The sequence below is a fragment of the Heterodontus francisci genome, chromosome 25 (assembly GCF_036365525.1).
Source record: "Heterodontus francisci isolate sHetFra1 chromosome 25, sHetFra1.hap1, whole genome shotgun sequence".
In the NCBI taxonomy this organism is placed as follows: Eukaryota; Metazoa; Chordata; class Chondrichthyes; order Heterodontiformes; family Heterodontidae; genus Heterodontus; species Heterodontus francisci.
The window spans coordinates 24,721,946-24,744,632 of record NC_090395.1 but is presented as its reverse complement, the minus strand read 5'-3'; positions in this window follow the sequence as shown (position 1 = coordinate 24,744,632).

The following is a 22,687-nucleotide window of genomic DNA, read 5'->3' as shown; positions in this document are numbered from 1 at the left end:
TACAGGCATGCATGCACCTGGCCCTTGACTGGTTTGTTCATCTACTGCTTGACCTGGCCAGACTACCTCATATAATACCATTTGATCCTCTGTGTAGAAAAATTTTACTCCCTATGTCCTGTGTTAAATACAATCTCAGACTTTTCAATGATTAACCACCTCTACTAACCACCCCTAAGCCCATCCACCCACCTCACAACTCCCTCCCTGCAAGAGACTCGGAATGCAGGTAAGTTTGTGGGGCTCGCCGGGGCCAGTCAACCAGGTTCTGGTGAGGTTCTCTAAGGCTCAGTTGCTTCACCTTCCTCCTCCTGTTCATCCTCTTTTGCAACCCTAACTCTCCTAATATTCCTTCCCTTATCTCAGTCCCAAACCCCATTACTTTTAAACTCCCTTCCAGCCCTCACCTGGTTAATTTTCTTTGTGAGAACTATCTCTGGTTCTTTAAACCTCTAGCCAACCCAATTCTTCATCACAGCTATCATTCCTTCATGATATGTTTGCTAACATCATTAAAGTCTCTCTTTGCAGGCATGTTTCCCATCCCTTCAAAACTGGCATCATCAGCTCATTTTTCAGAAAGCCCAGCTTGGCCCCTCTGTTTGCCCTAGCTCACGTTCCATATTTAATCATTTTCCCTCTGAGGCCATTGAATGCAACATCACCACACAACTTCATTCTCACCTTTCTCATAATTTCCTCTTTGACTCCCTTTACCCTGCCCATAGCACTGACATCATTCTGACCCAAATCACCAATAACATCTTTTATGATTGTGATCAGAACAGATCGCCCCCATTCTGCTTAATGTTACCACAGCTTTTGAAACTCTATCCCTCTGTTTTATTCCCTTGCTTGTAGCTTGCTCAAGTGGAACCAGATGATGTTCGACATCCGCACCCTGTTTGACCAGAGGGAAGCTTTTATCTATCACACAGTCTGCTTATTTCCATCTCTGCAACATTACCCACCACTCTCACCATCCTCTGTTGAAACCCTTATTCCAATTTATCTCCAAATTTCACTCCTCCATCATTCTCACTGCCATCCTTCTAATCGCCATCCTACATAAACTTCAATTTTATTAGCGGTGGGGTAGGTCCAGGAGGGCCTTCCCATCCAGAGGCCAACTGAGGCCCTTAAGTGGTCAATTAAGGTTGGTGGGCCTCCTCCATGTGGCGAGACCAGCCAATAAAAGCTGGTGGCCTCCTTGCAAGCTCGGGGTGGTGCGCTCTTGATTCTCTGTGGCTCACGGACGGGCGCCCCTGGCGGCAAGGACTACCCCTTGGAATTCCCCCCTCCCTTTCCTGAACAACCTCTCCACGCGCCTCGCCAGAACCTGGTTGACTGGCCCCGGCGAGCCCCACAAACTTACCTGCATTCCGAGGCCTCCTGGACTGTTGCTGGTCCTGGCTGGCTGCAGTACAAGTAGTGTCCATTGTTCCCGGTGGCGCTGCTGGGACAGAAGAGCTGCTAGCCCACTAATTGGTCGGCAGCTCTTGGAGGCAGGATCAGCTCCTTCAGAAGTGACAGAAGCTCTGATGCCATGCAGTTAATTGCTTGAAGTGCACAGAAATGCATTGGAGCCTCCATTAAATTCATACTTTAGGTCATCACTCTGCTCAGTTCTATTATTGCTTGTCTACTGCTTCTTGTCTGTGAAACACCTTGGGACATTTTTTCCTCTCAAAGATACATTCTCAGGGAATTTAGCCTGGAGCACGAGGATTACGGTTGGTGGGGTAAAAACCAACAAGAATGTCAGTGCGTTGAGAAGCTGACTCTTACCTGCCAACATCCATGTTTAACTAGTGTGCATTAGGCTGCTTGTACACAACTCCATCATGAGAGACTGGTTGCCTATTAACATATGCTAATTGCTCAATTGGAGTGATAGTTCAATTGACTTTTAAATTTAAGGCTACGTTTGCTGACAACGCAACCACTAGGTGGCGCAGTACTTCTACCTGCGCAAATGCAGCCGCGTGCACTGAAATGTCACTGTTTGCAACATTTTTGGCAGCTGCCAGCAATAAAGATGGCACTGCTCAATTTTATCCCAAAAACAAATGAAACTCAATTCCCCAGTGGCTGTGAGCGCCGCCTCCATCCCACCCGCAACAGTACCCCGCTCCCGCACTTCTCTTCGCCGCTACCTCCCGCGCCTGTTTGCTCATCGCTCGCTCCCTGTCTCGCCCCTTTTCCCCTCCCCCCCTTGGCTACTCGCCACTTTTTCCCCACTCACCTCGCTGCTTCCTCCCCTCTGCTCTGCTCCCCGCTCCCTCCCACCTCTGCTTTCTGCTCCCTCCCGCTTCTGCTCCCCACTCCCGCCCACTTACAGTCTCCCTCCCCTCCCCTCCTCTGCCTATCTTGTCACTCTCTCTCTCCCCCGCTTCCTCCATGCGGGGAAGAGAGAGGGTGATCGTGGGAGGGCACAGGGAGCAGAGGCAGAGCAGAGGGGGGAGAAGTGGTGAGGCGGGGAGCCAGTGGCCGACAGGTCGGGGTGGGCGGGGGGAGGGGGGGGGAAGCGGGGAACGAGTGGCCGACAGGTCAGCGTTGGGAGAGGGGTGAAGTGGGGAGTGAGCGGCCAATGGGGGAGAAGTGGCCCGCAGGTCGTGGGGGGAGTTGAAGTGGGGAGCGAGTGGCGAGCAGACGTTGCAAAATGGGATGACGTTTTCACATGCATGCACGAATTAGCTCTGGTAAACCGGGTGCTGATGTAGGCTGTGCATGCGCAGCACAATACTGACAGCAAGAGTCTGTTCTCCCAGTGAAGCTGGGAGCGCTCTGATGACGGCACTGGGCTGCGTTGTCAGGAGTCACATTATAAATTTAAAAGCGCATCCATGGGTTTTCCTGGGCTTCCTGAATCTTGCTTGTGAAATCAAGACAAAACACAAAAGCAGTTGAAGGAACTGATTAAAAATCATGGAAGTGCTACATTAAATACTCGGTATACACAGCTGCTTTCTTACTGCTAGTGGAATGAGCTTTGGTTACACTTGCTGAGAAGTTACTTTCTACACTTTCAAGGTTTGCTGAAGCACATCAGTATGGGTGGCACTTTGGTTGCCTTAGATTGGATCAATATAATCAGCACCACCAGCAGCAGCAGCCTATTCTTCAGAGACCTGTAGTTGAATAGTAGAGAGGGAAAAAGCAGAGGGATGCAGCTCACAGGAGGGACTATCTGTGGTTCAGGGTGTACAGCCTTTGTTTTCTTGACATGTCAGAACAGCAGTCTTTCAGGAGGCACAGCTTCTCAGATCAGATAGTGGAAGAACTTCTGGCTGCTGGATTTTGTGGCTGTCAAAGTCACCACTGCCTTCAAATCTTTAATCTCCATATCCTTCCAGGGATCTGCCAGAGACATATCTAGAATTTTCCAGTCAGTGGCCTACAAATGCCAAAGACTTGTAACTGATGACTTGCTTGCCAGAGCTAGCAATTATGTCAACTTCACCTACAATGACGCCAGTTAGAATGAGTGGGCATTCAGGTTTATGTGTCTGGCTGGCATCCCACGCTTGTAGTGGATCATCAACTGTACACACATGGCAATGCTGGCAGCCCTAGATCAACAAGGAGTATTCATCAACTGCAAAAGCTTCCACTCCATCAATGTGAAACAGGTGAGAAACCACAAAAGATATTTCTGCAGGAGTGCGCAGATTCCCAGGGAGCTGCCATAATGCTTTTATCCTGTGGTTATCCATACTCCCTAATGTCTTCAGACCTGGAAGCACACTTAAGGGTTGGTTGCTAGGAGCCAAGGGATACCCATTTCAATAAAAGCAAAATACTGCGGATGCTGGAAATCTGAAACAAAAACAAGAAATGCTGGATTCACTCAGCAGGTCTGGCAGCATCTGTGGAAAGAGAAGCAGAGTTAACGTTTCGGGTCAGTGACCCTTCTTCAGAACTCCTTCAGTTCTGAAGAAGGGTCACTGACCCGAAACGTTAACTCTGCTTCTCTTTCCACAGATGCTGCCAGACCTGCTGAGTGAATCCAGCATTTCTTGTTTTTGTTTCAGATACCCATTTCAAAGTTGACTGTTGACACACTCAGAAGTGCGAATTAAGGAAGCCCAATAGGACTACCATGAATGCTATTTGACCACCAGATGTGTGATCGAGCAAGTATCAGCATGCTGAAGATGTGCTTTAGGTGCCTAGACAGATCTGGAGGCACCAGCCAGCGATTTGAGAGCAATCTTGCTCTGTTGCACTCTGCACAACATTGCTCAGCAGCAAAGTTTGGAGCTGAAAAGAGAAGAGCTGTGAAGGAAAAGGAAGAGGAGGAGGAGGAAGGTGATGAGCATAATGCAGCACCAGCTGCTCGCATTGCTGCCTGAGATATGGATGCCTTTGTTGATGCAAGTTTACAATTGCTCTTGTGGACTGATGTCAGAAGCATATGCAATGGCCTGTCTTTCTGTCCTTCTCGTTCACCCTGCACCTCCCCATGCCCCAGCCAATACAACTATCACAAAGTAATCTTGCAAACAACCAACCAACCCTTGCACATCCCCTCACTGGTCTTCCTCAATTCATGTCTACCCATTCATTATTAAACCAGTTCGTGGGGCACTGGCACCAGTACTGGGGAAAGCGGTGGCTCTACCGTTGGTACGGTCTACACCTGAACCGTGATGGGGCCGGTGTTCTAGCGAACTGCATAACTAGGGAGGTAGACAGGGTTTTAGACTGAGTAGTGGGGGCAAGGGATCAAATTTGGGAAGATATGGTAAATCAAGGAGTAGAGACTAGGCAAGAGAGAAAGATATTAATGTGGGAAATGATAAACAGACTGTGACAGGAAGGGACAGAGCATACAAATCTAAGAGTAAATCAACAGATAAGGCTAGAGGTTACAAAAATAATAAAAGGATACAACTAAAGGCGCTGTTTATGAATGCACGTAGCATTCGAAACAATACAGATGAATTGAGAGTGCAAATAGAAATAAATAAGTACGATCTGATAGCCATTACAGAGACATGGTTGCAGGACGACATAGATTGGGACCTGAATATTGAAGGATACATAGTATTTAGTAAGGACAAGAAGCTAGAAAAAGGTGGAGGGGTAGCTCTGTTAATTAATGATGGTATTAGCGCAATAGAGAGGGATGTACTAAGTTCAGGAGACGAGGATGTAGAAGTAGTTTGGGTAGAGATGAGAAATCATAAAGGCATAAAGTTACTTGTGGGAGTGGTGTACAGGTCACCTAACATTAACCACACTGTGGGAAGGGGTATAAAGGAAGAAATAACAGCAGCTTGTCAGAAAGGTGCAGTGCTAATTATGGGGGATTTTAACCTATAGACTGGAAAAATCAGATGGGCAGAGGTAGCCTTGATGAGAAGTACATAGAATGTTTTCGGGATAATTTCTTGAAACAATACCTTCAGGACCCAACCAGAGAGCAGGCTATATTAGACCTGGTATTGTGCAATGAGATAGGAATAATTAATGACCTCAGAGTTAAAGCACCCCTAGGTAGCAGCAATCATAATATGATTGAATTTTACATTCAGTTTGAGGGAGAGAAGAGTGGGTCCAAGACTAGTATTTTAAACTTAAATAAGGGCAATTGTAAGGGCATGAAAGCAGAGCTAGCTAAAGTGAACTGGCAAATCAGGTTAAGGGATAGGTCAATAGAGATGCAGTGGCAGACATTTAAGGGGATATTTCAGCATACACAGAATAGATACATTTCAACGAGAAAGAAAAATTCCAAGGGTGGGACCCGCCATCCGAGGTTAACTAAAACAGTTAAAGAGAATATCAAACTTAGAGAAAAAGCCTATAATTGCACAAAGATGGGAGGCAGGTCAGAAAATGGGACAGAATATAAAAAAACAGCAAAAAAGGACAAAAAGATTGATAAGGAAGGTAAAATTAGAGTGCGAGAGAAAGCAAGCTAGAAATATAAAGACAGATAGTAAGAGTTTCTATTGATATTTTAAAAAGGAAAGAGTTAACAAAGTGAGCGTTGATCCTATAAAAAAGTGAGTCTGGGGAATTAATAATAGATAATAAGGAGATGACAGATGAATTGAACAGATATTTTGCATTGGTCCTCACTATTGAAGATACAAGTAACATCCCAGTATCTGCTGTAAGTCAGGAAATGTAGGGAGGGAGGAACTACGCAGTGGTGTAGTGGTATTAACACTGGACTAGTAACCCAGAGACCCAGGGTATTTCTCTGGGGACATGGGTTCAAATCCCACCACAGCAGAAGGTGGAATTTGAATTCAATTAATAAATCTGGAATTAAAAGCTAGTCTAATGATGGCCATTGTCGATTGTTGTAAAAACCCATCTGGTTCACTAATGTCCTTTAGCGAAGGAAACCTGCTGTCCTTACCTGATCTGGCCTACATGTGACTCCAGACCCACAGCAATGTGATTAACTCTTACATGCCCTCTGAAATGGCCGAGCAAGCCACTCAGTTGTACCTAACCGCTACGAAGTCAATAAAAAGGAATGAAACCGGACAGATCACCCGGCATCGACCTAGGCACCGGAAACGACATCGGCAAACCCACCCCTGTCGACACTGCAAAGTCCTCCTTACTAACATCTGGGGGCTTGTGCCAAAGTTGGGAGAGCTGTCCCACAGACTAGTCAAGCAACAGCCTGACATAGTCATACTCACAGAGTCATACCTTACAGACAATGTCCCAGACACAACCATCACCATTGCCGGGTATGTCCTGTCCCACCGGCAGGACAGACCCACCAGAGGTGGTGGCACAGTGGTATACAGTAGGGAGGGAGTTGCCCTGGGAGTCCTCAACATCAACTCTGGACCCCATGAAGTCTCATGGCATCAGGTCAAACATGGGCAAGGTAACCTCCTACTGATTACCACCTACCACCCTCCCTCAGCTGATGACTCAGTAGTCCTCTATATTGAACTTGGAGGAAGCACTGAGGGTGGCAAGGGCACAAAATGTACTCTGGGTGGGGGGCTTCAATGTCCAATACCAAGAGTGTCTCGGTAGCAACACTACTGACCGAGCTGGAGAGTCCTAAAGGACATAGCTGCTAGACTGGGTCTGTGGCAGGTGGTGAGGGAACCAACACGAGGGAAAAACATACTTGACCTCGTCCTCACCAATCTGCCTGCCGCAGATGCTTCTGTCCATGACCGTTTTGGTAGGAGTGACCACCGCACAGTCCTTGTGGAGACAAAGCCCTGCCTTCTCATTGAGGATACCATCCATCGTCTTGTGTGGCACTATCACCGTGCTAAATGGGATAGATTTCGAACAGATCTAGCATTGCAAAACTGGGCATCCATGAGGCGCTGTGGGCCATCAGCAGCAGCAGAATTGTACTCAACCACAATCTGTTACCTCATGGCCCAGCATATCCCCCACTCTACCATTACTATCAAGCCAGGAGACCAACCCTGGTTCAATGAAGAGTGCAGGAGGGCATGCCAGGAGCAGCATCAGGCATACCTCAAAATGAGGTGTCAACCTGGTGAAGCTACAACGCAGAACTATCTGCGTGCCAAACTGCAAAAGCAGCATGCAATAGACAGAGCTAAGTGATCCCAGAACCAACGGATCAAGTCGAAGCTCTGCATGTCCTGCCACATCCAGCCGTGAATGGTGGTGGACAATTAAACAACTAACTGGAGGAGGTGGCTCCACAAATATTCCATCCTCAATGATGGGGGAGCCCAGCACATCAGTGCGAAAGATAAGGCTGAAGCATTTGCAACAATCTTCAGCCAGATGTGCCGAGTTGATGATCCATCTCGGCCTGCTCCTGAAGTCCCCAGCATCACAGATGCCAGACTTCAGCCAATTCGATTCACTCCGCGTGATATCAAGAAACAACTGAAGGCACTGGATACTGCAAAAGCTATGGGCCCTGACAATATTCCGGCAATAGTACTGAAGACCTGTGCTCCAGAACTTGCCGCGCCCCTAGCCAAGCTGTTCCAGTACAGCTACAACACTGGCATCTACCCTGCAATGTGGAAAATTGCCCAGGTATGTCCTGCACACAAAAATCAGGACGTCCAAACCAGCCAATTACCGCCCCATCAGCCTACTCTCAATCATCAGTAAAGTGATCGAAGGTGTCATCAACAGTGCCATCAAGCGGCACTTGCTTAGCAATAACCTGCTCAGTGACACTCAGTTTGGGTTCCGCCAGGACCACTCAGCTCCTGACCTCATTACAGCCTTGGTTCAAACATGGACAAAAGAGCTGAACTCAAGAGGTGAGGTGAAAGTGACTGTCCTTGAAATCAAAGCAGCATTTGACAGAGTATGACATCAAGGAGCCCTAGCAAAACTGAGGTCAATGGGAATCAGGGGGAAACCCTCCGCTGGCTGGAGTCATACCTAGCGCAATGGAAGATGGTTGTGGTTGTTGGAGGTCAATCATCTGAGCTCTAGGACATCACTGGAGGAGTTCCTCAGGGTAGTGTCCTAGGCCCAACCATCTTCAGCTGCTTCGTCAATGACCTACCTTCAATCATAAGGTCAGAAGTGGGGATGTTCACTGATGATTGCACAATGTTCAGCACCATTCGCGACTCCTCAGATACTGAAGCAGTCCATGTAGAAATGCAGCAAGACCTGGACAATATCCAGGCTTGGGCTGATAAGTGGCAAGTAACATTTGCGCCACATAAGTGCCAGGCAATGACCATCTCCAACAAGAGAGAATCTAACCATCTCCCCTTGACATTCAACGGCATTACCATCACTGAATCCCCCACTATCAACATCCTAGGGGCTACCATTGACCAGAAACTGAACTGGAGTAGCCATATATATACCGTGGCTACAAGAGCAGGTCAGAGGCTAGGAATCCTGAGGCGAGTAACTCACCTCCTGACTCCCCAACGCCTGTCCACCATCTACAAGGCACAATTCAGGAGTGTGATGGAATACTCTCCACTTGCCTGGATGGGTGCAGCTCCAACAACACTCAAGAAGCTCGACACCATCCAGGACAAAGCAGCCCGCTTGATTGGCACCCCATCTACAAACATTCACTCCCGCCACCACTGACGCACAATGGCAGCAGTGTGTACCATCTACAGGATGCACTGCAGCAATGCACCAAGGCTCCTTAGACAGCACCTTCCAAACCCGTGGCCTCTACCAACTAGAAGGACAAGGGCAGCAAATGCATGGGAACACCACCACCTACAAGTTCCCCTCCAAGTCACACACCATCCTGACTTGGAACTATATCGCCGTTCCTTCACTGTCGCTGAGTCAAAATCCTGGAACTCCCTTCCTAACAGCACTGTAGGTAAACCTATCCCAAATGGACTGCAGCGGGTCAAGAAGGCAGCTCACCACCACCTTCTCAAGGGCAATTAGGGATGGACAATAAATGCTGGCCTAGCCAGCAATGCCCACATCCCTGAATGAATAAAAAAAAAACTCAAGTAAATTACAATTACCATGGAAGTGGTACTGCATAAATTGTTGGAGCTGCGGGCTGACAAGTCCCTGGGTCCTGATGGACTTCATCCTGGGGTGTTTAAAGAAGTGGCTAGTGAGATAGTAGATGCGTAAGTTTTAATTTTCCAAAATTCCCTATATTCGGGGACGGTTCCTTTATATTGGAAATTAACGAATGTAACTCCTTTATTCAAAAAGGGAGGGAGACAGAAAGCAGGAAACTACTTAGCTTAACATCCGTCTTAGGGAAAATGTTAGAAGCTATTATTAAAGATGTTATAGCAGGGCATTTAGAAAAATTCAAGGTAATCAGACAATGTCAACATGGTTTTGTGAAAGGGAAATCATGTTTAATCAATTTATTGGAGTTCTTTGAGGAAGTTACATGTGTTGTGGATAAATGGGAACCGGTGAATGTATTGTACTTAGATTTCCAGAAGGCATTTGATAAGGTGCCACATCAAAGGTTATTGCAGAAAATAAAAGCTCATGGTGTAGGGGGTAACATATTGGTATGGATAGAAGATTGGTTAGCTAGCAGGAAACAGAGACTAGGCATAAAGGGGTCATTTTCTGGTTGGCAAGATGTAACGAGTGGTGTGCCACAGGGATCTGTGCTGGGGCCTCAACTTTTTTTACAATTTATATAAATGACTTAGATAAAGGGACCGAAAGTATGGTTGCTAAATTTGCTGATGACATAAAGATAGGTCGGAAAGTAACTTATGAAGAGGACATAAGGAGGCTACAAAGGGATATAGATAGGTTAAGTGAGTGGGCAAAGACCTGGCAGATGGAGTATAATGTTGGAAAATGTGAAATTGTCCACTTTGGCAGGAAGAATAAAAAAGAAGCATATTATCTAAATGGTGAGTGACTGTGGAGCTCGGAGATGCAGAGGGATCTGGATGTCCTAGTGCATGCAAAGGTTAGTATGCAGGTACAGCACATAATTAGGAAAGCTAATAGAATGTTATCGTTTATCACACAGGGAATTGAATACAAAAGTAGGGAGATTATACTTCAGCTATACAGGGCATTGGTGAGACCACATCTGGAGTACTGTGTGCAATACTGGTCTCGTTATTTAAGGAAGGATGTGAATTGGTTGGAAGCAGTACAGAGAAGGTTTACTAGCATAATACCTGGAATGGGCAGGCTGTCTTATGAGGAAAGATTGGACAGGCCAGGCTTGTATCCACTGGAATTTAGAAGAGTAAGAGGCGACTTGATTGAAATATATAAGATCCTGAGGGGTCATGACAAGGTGGATGTGGAAAGGATGTTTCCCCTTGTGGGAGAATATCAAACTAGGGGTCACTGTTTCAGACAGAGATAAGGAGAAATTTTTTCTCGCTGAGGGTCGTGAGTCTTTGGAATTCTCTTCCCCAAAAGGCAGTGGAAGCAGAGTCTTTGAATATTTTTAAGGCAGAGGTAGATAGATTCTTGATAAGCAAGGGGGTGGAAGGTTATCGTGGTAGGTGGAAACGTAGAGTAATCAGTTCAGCCTTGAACGAATTGAATGGCGGAGCAGGCTCAAGGGGTCGAGTGGCCTACTCCTCCTAATTCATATGTTTGCAAACATCTTACAAGGCAACTTGCCACCCAACAACCAAGAATGGACAAGATGGGAAAATGGTGCAAAAGAGTAAAATTTATGTGCTTTAAATATCCAACATAAACTTAACATAACATCTTCTCATACACTCATGTACATAACCTTGTGCAACTACAAATCTTTCCTAATGCTTCTGCTTCTAAGTGATGCCACAGTGGCGCAGTGGTTAGCACCACAGCTCCAGCGATCTGGGTTCAGTTCTGGGAACTGCCTGTGTGGAGTTTGCAAGTTCTCCCTGTGACCGTGTGGGTTTCTGCCAGGTGCTCCGGTTTCCTCCCACAGCCAAAGACTTGCAGGTTGATAGGTAAATTGGCCATTGTAAATGTAGTGTAGGTAGGTGTTAGGAGAATGATGGAAATGTGGTAGGGAATATGGGATTAATGTAGGATTAGTATAAATGGGTGGTTGTTGGTCGGCACAGACTCAGTGGGCCGAAGGGCCTGTTTCAGTGCTGTATCTCTGTATGACTCTAACTTGCTCAGATCCCTATTCTGACTGCTGAAATGCTCTTGGCTGACGGCCACTCCATAGCTTCCTTTCTTTACCTACTTGCAGGCATTCCGTGTTGCCTCACTTCCCCCCTCGCACCACCACCCCCTCCATACTCCCCACCAATTATTTCCACTGCCTGAAAGACCTGCTTTCTTAAAAGTTGGATAGATTCAATAGCCCTTCAGCTCTTGCCCTCCCTGTTAGTAGTCAGCCTCGTTCCTTCCATGATTCACATCGACACACCTCAAGTAGGCACAAGACATTCGATAGCGTAGTATATGGACAGACTTTATTGACACGAAGGATTAGGGATCTGCTCACTGTGGATGAGACAGCGGCTTTCAGCTTTAGGTTCTATCTTTCGAGTCCTCTGAAGACTTGTGGGGAGGAAAGCGTCTTTATCCATCATATTTTGCCTACATCAAAGGTATATGTCACAAATAAGATCTCATTACATATATATTCCTAAATCCTTTGAAGACAATCTGTTCATGTTTACTCAATGCTACTTCCCTCAAACAAGACTTCCTGGCTTAACTGTTCTTAACCTCTGAGCAGGTTTTACTAACCGTTACCTAGAATACTATAGTTAATAGACTCCTCTACCTGTGTTTATCACCCTCGCCACCAAAGTAATACTTTAATCATCCATGGCTGATGTCATTACTGTCACATATTTCCTCGCACAAGCACTTTGTGTATATGACACGTACGGTGCAAAATTTAATTGGCATATGTCCATGTTAGTGAGGCTCCCTTGGCTGCTTTTTGCGCTGGCTGCTCTGCATCAGATGACTGGAGTGGTGCATGTAGGTGCATGTGCCCCAAGAGCTTGAAAGAGCAAGATAACGACATCACAGACGGTGGCGTAATGGTAATGTCACTGGACTGGTGGCCCAGAGGCCCAGGCCAATGCTCTGGGTTTGAATCCCACTGCGGCAGATGGTGAAATTTGAATTCAATTAATAAATCTGGAATTAAAAAGCTAGTCTCGTGAAACCATTGTCGATTGTTGTAAAAACCCATCTGGTTCACTAATGCCCTTCAGGAAAGGAAATCTGCTGTCCTTATCTGGTCTGGCCTACATGTGACTCCAGATCCACAGCAATGTGGTTGACTCTTAAAAAAATGCCCTTGAGGGCCCAGCTTCAGACTGTACCATGGGTTGTAGCAGTCAGGGCTGGTGGGCACCAGCAAGGACACGAGCAGAGTGGCAGTACTGGGAGCATGAATGCTGTGATCCTGAGGGAGGACAGCAGGTTTGCGTGCAACCACACTGACAGGGCAGCACCTCAGCACTTCCTGTCATCTGCTGGAGCACAGATTGCTGGACTGCTGTGAGAGTTTGCTTGCCCCATCGAGCATTGAGATCCGAATCCATGATGGCAGCAGCCAGGGACTTCTGCCTGAGCTTCCACTACAGCACTGATACATCAGCAGGACTCTGCCTGTTCTGCAGTGAAAGCTGAGACAGGGGCCATCAGATCCTCCCTCATGGGCCGATCCGGCAGTGCTGCCACGCAGGCGCCTGCCACTTCCATGGTGGAAAGGATGGGCTCCCAGCTCTGCGATGCCCTATGCCATGGTGGAGCCAGATTCCCTCTTACTCCTAGCCAATGACTGGAGGCTATCTGGCAGGCCTGCCAATGTATCAAGCATCTAAGGGTCTCATGGACATTTTCCTGAAGTTCCCCCCAACACGGAGCTGCAGCAAAATTGGTATGCAACCCCACCCTCCATCCACTTCACACATGTGCTAATCTATTCCCCTCTGGCTGCAGTCCACTCATGCCCAGTGACTCACCACATGCAGATCCCGACTCTAAACTAACCTATAAGGTACAGCTGTACCAGTATCTGAGATGCAGGCTGGAAATGTTAGACCAAGTAACAGTGCTTCTTCTTCCAGACTATCTTCCTCCTCTTGCCCCATAAGTTGCTTCTGTAGGGAATGAGCAGCCAGCAATTCTGACTATCTGAAAGCACAAAAGCATAAAGGGAGGGTAGGGTGTAAAGGAAAGGTGTGTGGAAGAAATTAGGAGGTCTACGGTCACTCCATTTAAAGTTTTCATTTAAAGGCATCTTTCAGGATGAGGCTTAGGAATAAGTGGAGAATATTTATAAGGTACAACTTACTTTTATGCAGAATGGCCTCTGCTGTACCAGATGTGACTTGATCTGTGGCTCTGCAGTCCATTGTTCTAAGGACCATTTCCTCCAGAGTGCTAAGGGGATCTACATGACTTGGTCCTCCTCTGGTCCTCTGGCTTTATCACCTGTTGTGGGCGATCTTCTGCAAGAGAGAGGGCAGAAGTCATTGATTGTGGGTCAGTGTGTTTGAGTGATGCCTGCCATACCTAAATAACTAGAGGTATGTGGAGGCAGTGAGAGGTGTGTGCATGGCTGGCATGCTTCGAAGGTTAGTGTAGGGTGTTATAAGTGAGTCCCGAGTGTCATGGTGTGGTGCTGGGTAAATGATGGGGATGTGGAACATTGAGCAGTGTGAGAGGCGGGTGGTGTGATGGGTGTGAAATGAATTTTGTGGAGCTGGCGGGGTTCCAGACATTGGTCCAAAAAGACATGGGTGCCCCACCTTTGGTGCTCCCCCCATCTTCGGCACAATTTAATGGCTTTCGGGTGCTTAACTGCCTTTAACCTCCCGGCAGAGTGCGTCCAGGGCGGCTTTGCTGAATTCGGGAGGCCTCCCCTTTCCTTACTGCAGCACAGCTTTTCTTTGATAAAAGCAAAATACTGCGGATGCTGGAAATCTGAAATAAAAACAAGAAACACTGGAAATAAAGCAAGTCTGGCAGCATCTGTGGATAGAGAAGCAGAATTAACGTTTCAGGTCAGTGACCCTTCATCAGATGCTGCCAGACCTGCTGAGTATTTCCAGTGTTTCTTGTTTTTATTACAGATTTTCTTTGAGTGTCTAAAACCAATTATCCAAGCACTTACAGTGCATTGCTTCAACTTCCCTTTTATAGGATTGAGCCTTTAAATAGGGGATGCTGCCTGGAACACATGCCTGAATGTTACTTGGCCCCCTGGAGTGTGCAGCGGCACCTGTACCAATATGGACATTTGGGGCTATTCAGGGACCATTACTTTTGATTCCACAATCATGGAAATGAGGTGGGTAGATGAATTTTCTGTCTCACCCATTCCATTTCCACTGAGAGGGCATGCCACGAAATCTGGCCCCTGTGCCTAAAAATTATGGTGATTGAATTTCATGCCCTTAGATAGTAAAAGCAGAAGACAAGTTAATTTTTTTTTATAACCCTTCAAAGTCACCCTCTTTATATTGGGAAGTATGTTGCTCCATGATAGAAAGAACTTTGCATTTCAGCTTTAACTGTCCAAACTGTCCAATGTATAACTCTCCAGGATGTCATCACTCCTCATCGTCTCCCCTTTTTAGACCACTCATGAACGTTACAAGAGGCTGCGTCCTGCCATCCTGTTCCAGTCCTAGCTTCACTTTCAGTACGCCACAGGCTTGTGTTCACTTTCCTCATTTCTTCCTCTGTCATCATCCACTCGTGGGCCTCACTGATACCTTGGTGCATCGCTCCTACGTTGCTCCCATTTCCTGTTCCTTCATCTATATCTTTTTTTCCATTTATTAAGTGCCTTATGTTATATGTTAATAAATGCATGTGCTCTTGTACATTATGTGCTTCGTTGCTGAAAAGTGTCATCTTATTTTGCATATCGCACATATTCTTTACTATTTTGTCTTTTTTGCAATAGACCATTGAACATAAAGAGGAATCAGCAAAGAAAGAGATAGAAGTACTTAAAAAACAAAATAGTCAGCAAAAGTAAGTAAGATCCTATTGGAACAATTAATGGGTTAATGCTTTCAAAAATTACCAGTACTTCAGTACTGCTAAGTTCCCAAATTATTTGTTTTATTGTTACAAATAAATTCAATGGTCTTGAAATCCGATGTTGCTGCGCCTGATTTTTGAGAAAAAGGGCACGTAAGCATCCAATATGGCAGGTGGATATGCTTTTTCTTGCACCAAATTCTGAAGTAGCAAATTTACATCAGTGATTGTTTGTGATTTTTATATTTAGAGAAGAACTTAAAGCTCTAGAGAAGACATTAAAGCAACAGGATCAAATAGCGGACAGCAAACTTGGAGAAAAAGAAGAAAGTGTAAGCTTTTAATTATCTTTCCCACTTATTACCCCATTATAGCTATTGCTGCCTTCCAACATTTACTGTGAAGGCTCACACATGGACATTTGTGTGAGATCTGGAGGGTGGCCAGCATTGTGGAACTGTAGTCCACAGATGTAGTGCAGGAGGGGAGCTGAAAAAAATGGCAGGATAAATTATCTTAGGGTATTATCCCTTTAAGGGATTTGCACCCTGAAACTACCATTCTCCTTCAATTCTGTTATGTGAACATCTTCATCCTGGATTTATACATAGAGGGAAGACATCCTCTGAGCACTGTCTGGAGTAAAATTACAAATATGCCTTTTATAAACGGATTTCCAGTTTCCCCAGAGATTGGTTAGAATGCGGAGCTTGCCACCACTAGGTGCAGTTGAGGTGAGTAGCATAGATGCATTTTTGGGGAAGTTAAATAAACGCAGAAGGGAAAAAGGAATAGAAGATTATACTGATGTGAGTTAAATGAAGAGGGGTAGAAGGAGGCTCGTATGGGGCATTAACACAGTTAAAGGAACTGGAAGTACTGGTTGCCATTGATGTCTGGGACATTCACATTGAGATTCAAAAGTACCTAAGAAAGCTTAATGGGGCACCAAAGTACTCTACTTGGACCTGATGTTTAAAGGCCAATTTTAAATCTGCTCACCCGAGATGAGCAGGGTAGGTGGGGTTAAAATCCAGTCTGGAGACTTGCTTTTTTGTTTTTGACTGACAAGAGTCTGAGGAGGAACCCCAGCAACCACCACTAGCTGGTACTCTTAGAAGACAGCAAGTGACTGGGGTTGGGGAGAGTGGTGTGTTTGTGTTTGACTATACACACATGGTAATCAGGGCACCTGAATACGACCTAGCAATATTCATTAAAAGAAAAGGATAGTGCTCCATCAATGTCTAACTAGTGGCTGTCCACAGGTATGATATTTTGTGGGTCTGTGCAAGGTACCTAGGGAGCTGCCACAATACTATTAAAATTATATCATCTGCCCGCTATTTGACACTGTGAGGAATGTGACAGGAAAGCTTGTGGAAACAAGGGATACCTCCTGCAGATCTAGCTGATGACACCTTTGTGCAACTCCACCATTCCCAAGCAGCACATATAATTTGATTGAATTTTTTGAAAAAGTGAGGAAAGTAGTGCAGAGGGGAATGTCTATGGATGTTTCTTCTATGGACTTCCAGAAGGCATTCAATAAAGTCCCTCTAAAGAGACTTAGCTGAAGGTGAAAGCACATAGAATTGAAAGCAAATTATTGACCTGGTTAAGAAACAGCCTTTTTTTAATTCATTTGTGGGATGTGGGCGTCGCTGGCTAGGCCAGCATTTATTGCCTATCCCTAATTGCCCTTGAGAAGGTGGTGGTGAGCTGCCTTCTTGAACCGCTGCAGTCCATGTGGGGTAGGTACACTCACAATGCTGTTGGGAAGGGAGTTCCAGGATTTTGACCCAGCGACAGTGAAGGAATGGCGATATAGTTCCAAGTCAGGATGGTGTGTGACGTGGAGGGGAACTTGCAGGTGGTGGTGTTCCCATGCATTTGCTGCCCTTGTCCTTCTAGTTGGTGGAGGTCGTGGCTTTGGAAGGTGCTGTCTAAGACTGCACAACAGGAGACAGAAAATAGGGATAATGGGCAGGTACTCTAATTGGCCTGATGTGACTAGTGGAGTTCCAAACGGATCTGTATTGGAGTTTCAATTATTCACTGAATTTAGTCACAACTTAGATGATGGGGTAGATAGCCACATATCCAAGTTTGCCGATGACACAAAGATAGGTGGCACTGTAAGCAGTGTAGATGGATACATAAAATTAAGAAGAAAATATATCAAGTGAATGGGCAAAACTGGGGAAATGGAGTTCAATGTAGACTAGTGTGAGGCTAACCACTTTGGATCTAAAAGGGACACATCAGCATATTTTCTAAATTACAAAAGGCTAAAAACAATGGAGGTCTAAAGAGACTGAAAGATTTATGTACATGGATCATTAATATTTCATAGACAGGTACAACAATTAACCACAAACGATAATGAACTGATGATCTTTATACCTAAGGGACGAGAATACAAGGGGTCAAAGTCATGCTACAGCTATACAAAGCCCTGGTTAGGTCACACCTGGAGTACTGGAAGCACCACACCTTAGGAAGGATGGCCGGAATTTTACACTGGGTGGACGGGAGCTGGACTCTGACATAAATGTCGGTGCCGATAACGCTTCTGCCCAGCCTGAGGATCCGTCCCATATTTTACGGATCCCCAGGCTTTAATTGGCCTGAGGGGACTTCCACCCACTTGAGGGAGGAGGTCCCACCTCAGTGAGCTGCCGGCCAATCAGCGGGCCGGCGGCTCTTAGTCTCAGCAGCGCCACCGGGAGCGGTGGCCACTGCTGAGACTGAAACTCAGCCGACCGAAGAGGACGCAATGGAACCAGGACAGAAGGTAAGTTCGGGAAGCCTCACCAGGGGAATCGGTCGTGCCCTGGTGAGGCTAGGGTGGTCGTTTGGAGGGGGTCGATTGCCAGGCTAGCCCCCTTCGGGGTGCGGAAAGGCCGGCAGCTATAGCTGTGCGGCCTTTCACGTCCTCGGCACACCCGTTTACCACGGGTAAATTACCCGTGGAGGCAGGCGAGGGCCCTTAAGTGCCCGTTAAGTGGCCACTTAAGTGTCTTGATTGGCCTCGGGCGGGCAGCTCACTTCTCGCCCCCACCCCGCCGCCCCCCCCCCCCCCCCCCGGTCGGACCTCCGTAAACTTGGTCGGGGGCGGAATCGGGGCGGATAGGCCTCTCGGAGCCTGCCACTCAATTTTACGGTGCCCCCACGCCACCATCCGACCTGCTGGGGCGGCGTAAAATTCCGGCCGATATGTTGGGATTGGAGGGAGTGCAGTGTAGATTTTTGAGAATGATACCTGAAATCTAAGGGTTAAATTACTAGGAGAAATTACACAAACTAGTATTGTATTCCCTTGGAATTTAGAAGATTAAGGGGTGATTTGATCAAAGTTTTCAAGATATTAGAGGGAACTAACAGGAGCATGAGGAAAATAAACATTTAGCCAAAAGGCCACTGTCCCTGATTTTTCTCTCAGCAAACTTGCAAAGTATGTGGTAGATATTGTGACTCTCATTGTTGGATTCTCCGTTAATCCAAGACAGGCAGTCGAAAATGCTCCCCAACATCAACCAAAGATACAGCAATGAGCAGTGATCCTGTCAACAGTTACCACAATGCTAATCTCATGAAAATTGGTAACTTTTAAGTTTGTACAGAGCCCACCTGCCCAACCGAGGTGAGGCTCACTGAGAATTAGTATTTAGTTCTCCTATTTTTACCCGAGCCACACTGAATTAGTTGTTAATAAACTATTAAACTCTTCAAAATATCAGAGAAGTAAGTAATACAAACTAACAAGTACAGTTAATTCTACTAATTAAAGTGTAGAACTGCACAGATATTAATGGAGTACATGTTTGGCAAGAAAGATTTGAATATATGGAGTGTAGTAAATAAGGTTGGTGAGCTGCAGGCGCAGATTTATTTTTTATTTCGAGTTGCAGCATTGAAACAGGCCCTTCGGCCCACCAAGTTTGTGCCGACCAAGAACCACCCATTTATACTAACCCTACAGTAAACCCACATTCCCTACCACCTACCTACACTAGGGGCAATTTACAATAGCCAATTTACCTATTACCTGCAAGTCTTTGGTGGTGGGAGGAAACCGGAGCACCCGGCGAAAACCCACGCAGTCACAGGGAGAACTTGCAAACTCCGCACAGGCAGTACCCAGAATTGAACCCGGATCCCTGGAGCTGTGAGGCTGTGGTGCTAACCACTGCGCCACTGTGCCAATGGGAATATGATATCATGCTGATAACAGAGACCTGGCTCATAAAAGGGCTGGACTGGGTACTAAATATTCCCAGATGCAAGGTCTTCAAGAAAGATAGGGAAGGAAAGGAGGAGGGGTGGCAGTATTGATTCAGAAGATTATTGCAGTGCTGGAGAGAAAGGATATCTTAGAGGAGTCAATGAAATAATCTATTTGGTTAGAGCTAAGAAACTGTAGAAGTACCATTACACTACTGGGTGTATCCTATAGGTCACCAACTAGTTGGAAAGATATAGAGGAGCAAATTTGTAAGGAAATTACAGAGAGGTGCAAAACTATAGAGTTGTCATAATATTTAATAGTTTAATTAGCTTAATATAAACTGGAATAGTAATAGTGTAAAGGGCAGAGAGGGGGAAGAGTTTCTGAAGTGTGTTCAGGAGAATTTTCTAGATCATCATTTTCTGGTCCAACGAGGAAGGAGGCATTGCTGGATCTGGTTCTATGGAATGAAATGGGATAACTGGATCAAGTGTCATTAGGGGAGCAAATAGGAGATGGTGATCATAGTACCATGAAGTTTAGACTAGCTATAGAGAAGGTTAAGCAGCAATCCAGAGAAAAATAATTATTAGAAGGTGAGCCAGTTTCAGTGGGGTGAGAATGGATCTGGCCCAGATAAATTGGAATCAAAGATTGGCAGGCAAAACTGTAGCAAAACAATGGGCTGCCTTTAAAGACGAAATGGGTCAGGTACAGTCGAGGTACATTCCCCTGAGGGGGAGAGGTAGGATAAACAAAGCCAGAGCTCCCTGTATGACAAAAGAGAGAGTCAGATGAAGCAGAAAAAGGGTGTGTATGATAGATGTCAGATTGATAATACAAGAGAGAACCAGGCTAAGTATAGAAGGTTCAGAAGGTAAGTGAAAAAGGAAATCAAAGAGACAAAGAGCGAGTATGAGAATAGACTGTCAGCTAACATAAAACTGAATCCAAAAGTCTTCTATATGCATATAAATATTAAGAAGTAAAAGGAAGGACTGATTAGGGGACCAAAAAGTAGATTTATGCATGGAGGCAAAGGGCATGGCTAAACTATTAAATGAGTACTTTGCGTCTGTCTTTACCAAGGAAGACAATGTTGCCAAAGTCATAGTGAAAGAGGAGGTAGTTGAGATACTGAATGGGCTAAAAATTGATAAAGAGGCAGTATTAGAAAGACTGGCTGTACTTAATAAGTCACAGGACCAGATCAAATACATCTGAGGATACTTAGGGAAGTAAGGGTGGAAATTGCAGAGGCACTGGCCATAATCTTCCAAACCGCCTTAGATACAGGGATGCTAAAGAGGACTGTAACATTGAAAATGTTGCACCCTTTGTGAAACACATTTGTCAGCAAAGTTGAAATCTATGGAGTAAAAGGGGCAGTAGCACCATGGATACGAAGTTGGCTGACTGACAGGAAACAGAGAGTAGTGGTGAACGGTTGTTTTTTGGACTGGAGGAATGTGCAAAGTGGCATTTCCCAGGTATCAGTATTAGGACCGCTGCTTTTCATGATATATTATTGAGCTAGATTTTGGTGTGCAGGGCACAATTTCAAAATTTGCAGATGACATAAAACTTGGAGCAAGAGGTAGACTTCAAGAGGACATAGACAGACTGGTAGAATGGGTGGACATGTGGCAGATGAAATTTAATACAGAGGAGTGTGAAGTGATACATTTTGGGAAGAAGAATAAGGAGAGGCAATAGAAAATAAAGGATGCTATTCTAAAGGGCTGCTGGAGCAGCGAGACCTGGGAACATGGCAGAAATTGTTGAAGATGGCAGATTGAGAAAGTGGTTAATAAGCAATATGAGATCCTGGGCTTTATAAATAGAGCGACAGAGTAAAAAAGCAAGGAACTTATGCTGAACCTTTATAAAACAATGATTCGGCCTCAACTGGAGTATTGTGTCCAATTCTGGGCATCACATTTCAGGAAGGATGTGAAGGCAATAGAGAGTATCCAGAAACAATTTCCAAGAATGGTTCCAGGGATGAGGGACTTCAGTTATGAGGCTAGATTGGTGAAGCTGGGATTGTTCTCTGTAAAGAAGCCAAGTTTGAAAGGAGATTTGATAGAGGTGTTCAAAATTATGAGGGGTCTGGACAGAGTAGATGGGGAGAAACGGTTCTCATTGGCAGAGGGATTGAAAACCAGAGGCCACTGATTTAAGGTGAAAGGCAAAAGAACCAAAGGTGACATAAGTAAATACTTTTTTATGCAGCAAGTGGTTAGGATCCGGAGTGCACTGCCAGGTGGAGGCAGATTCAGTCGTGGCTTTCAAAAGGGTATTGGATAACCTTTGGAAGAAAAAATATTTACGTCTATGGGAAAAATGGTGGGGGAGTTGGACTAACTGAGTTGCTCTTGCAGAGAGCTGGCATGGACATGATGGGCCAAATGGCCTCCTTCTGTGCTGTAATCATTCTATGATTCGATCATAAGTGAATGATTGGTAAAGGCAATTTCTTTTGCATGTAAAGTCAACCACAGAAGCAATTTTGTGTGAGTGTTTATGTTTGCATTTGTAACAGCAACAGCGTGTATTTATATAGCACCTTTAATATAATAAAACATTCCAAGATGCTTCACAGGAACATTGTAAAGCAAAATCTGACACCGAACTACACAAAGAGATATTAGGTCAGATGACCAAAAGCTTGCTCAAAGAAGTAGGTTTTAAAAAGCATCTTAAAGGAGGAAAGAGAGGCAGAGATATTTAGGGAGGGAGTTCCAGAACACAGGGCCATGGTAGCTGAAGGAATGGCCACCAGTGCTGGGGCGATTAAAATTGGGAATGCTCAAAAGGCCTGAATTAGTGGAGCACAGATATCTTGCATGAGATTATAGAGATAGGCAAGGACAAGGGATTTGAAAACAAGGATGAGAATTTGCTTAACCAGGTGCCAGTGTAGGTCTGCAAGGACAGGGGTCATGGGTGAATGGAAGGGACAAGTTAAGACATGGCAACAGAGTTTTGTATGACCTCAAGTTTACGGAGGGTAGAATGTGGACGGCCAGCCAGGAGCGAGTGCATTGAAATAAT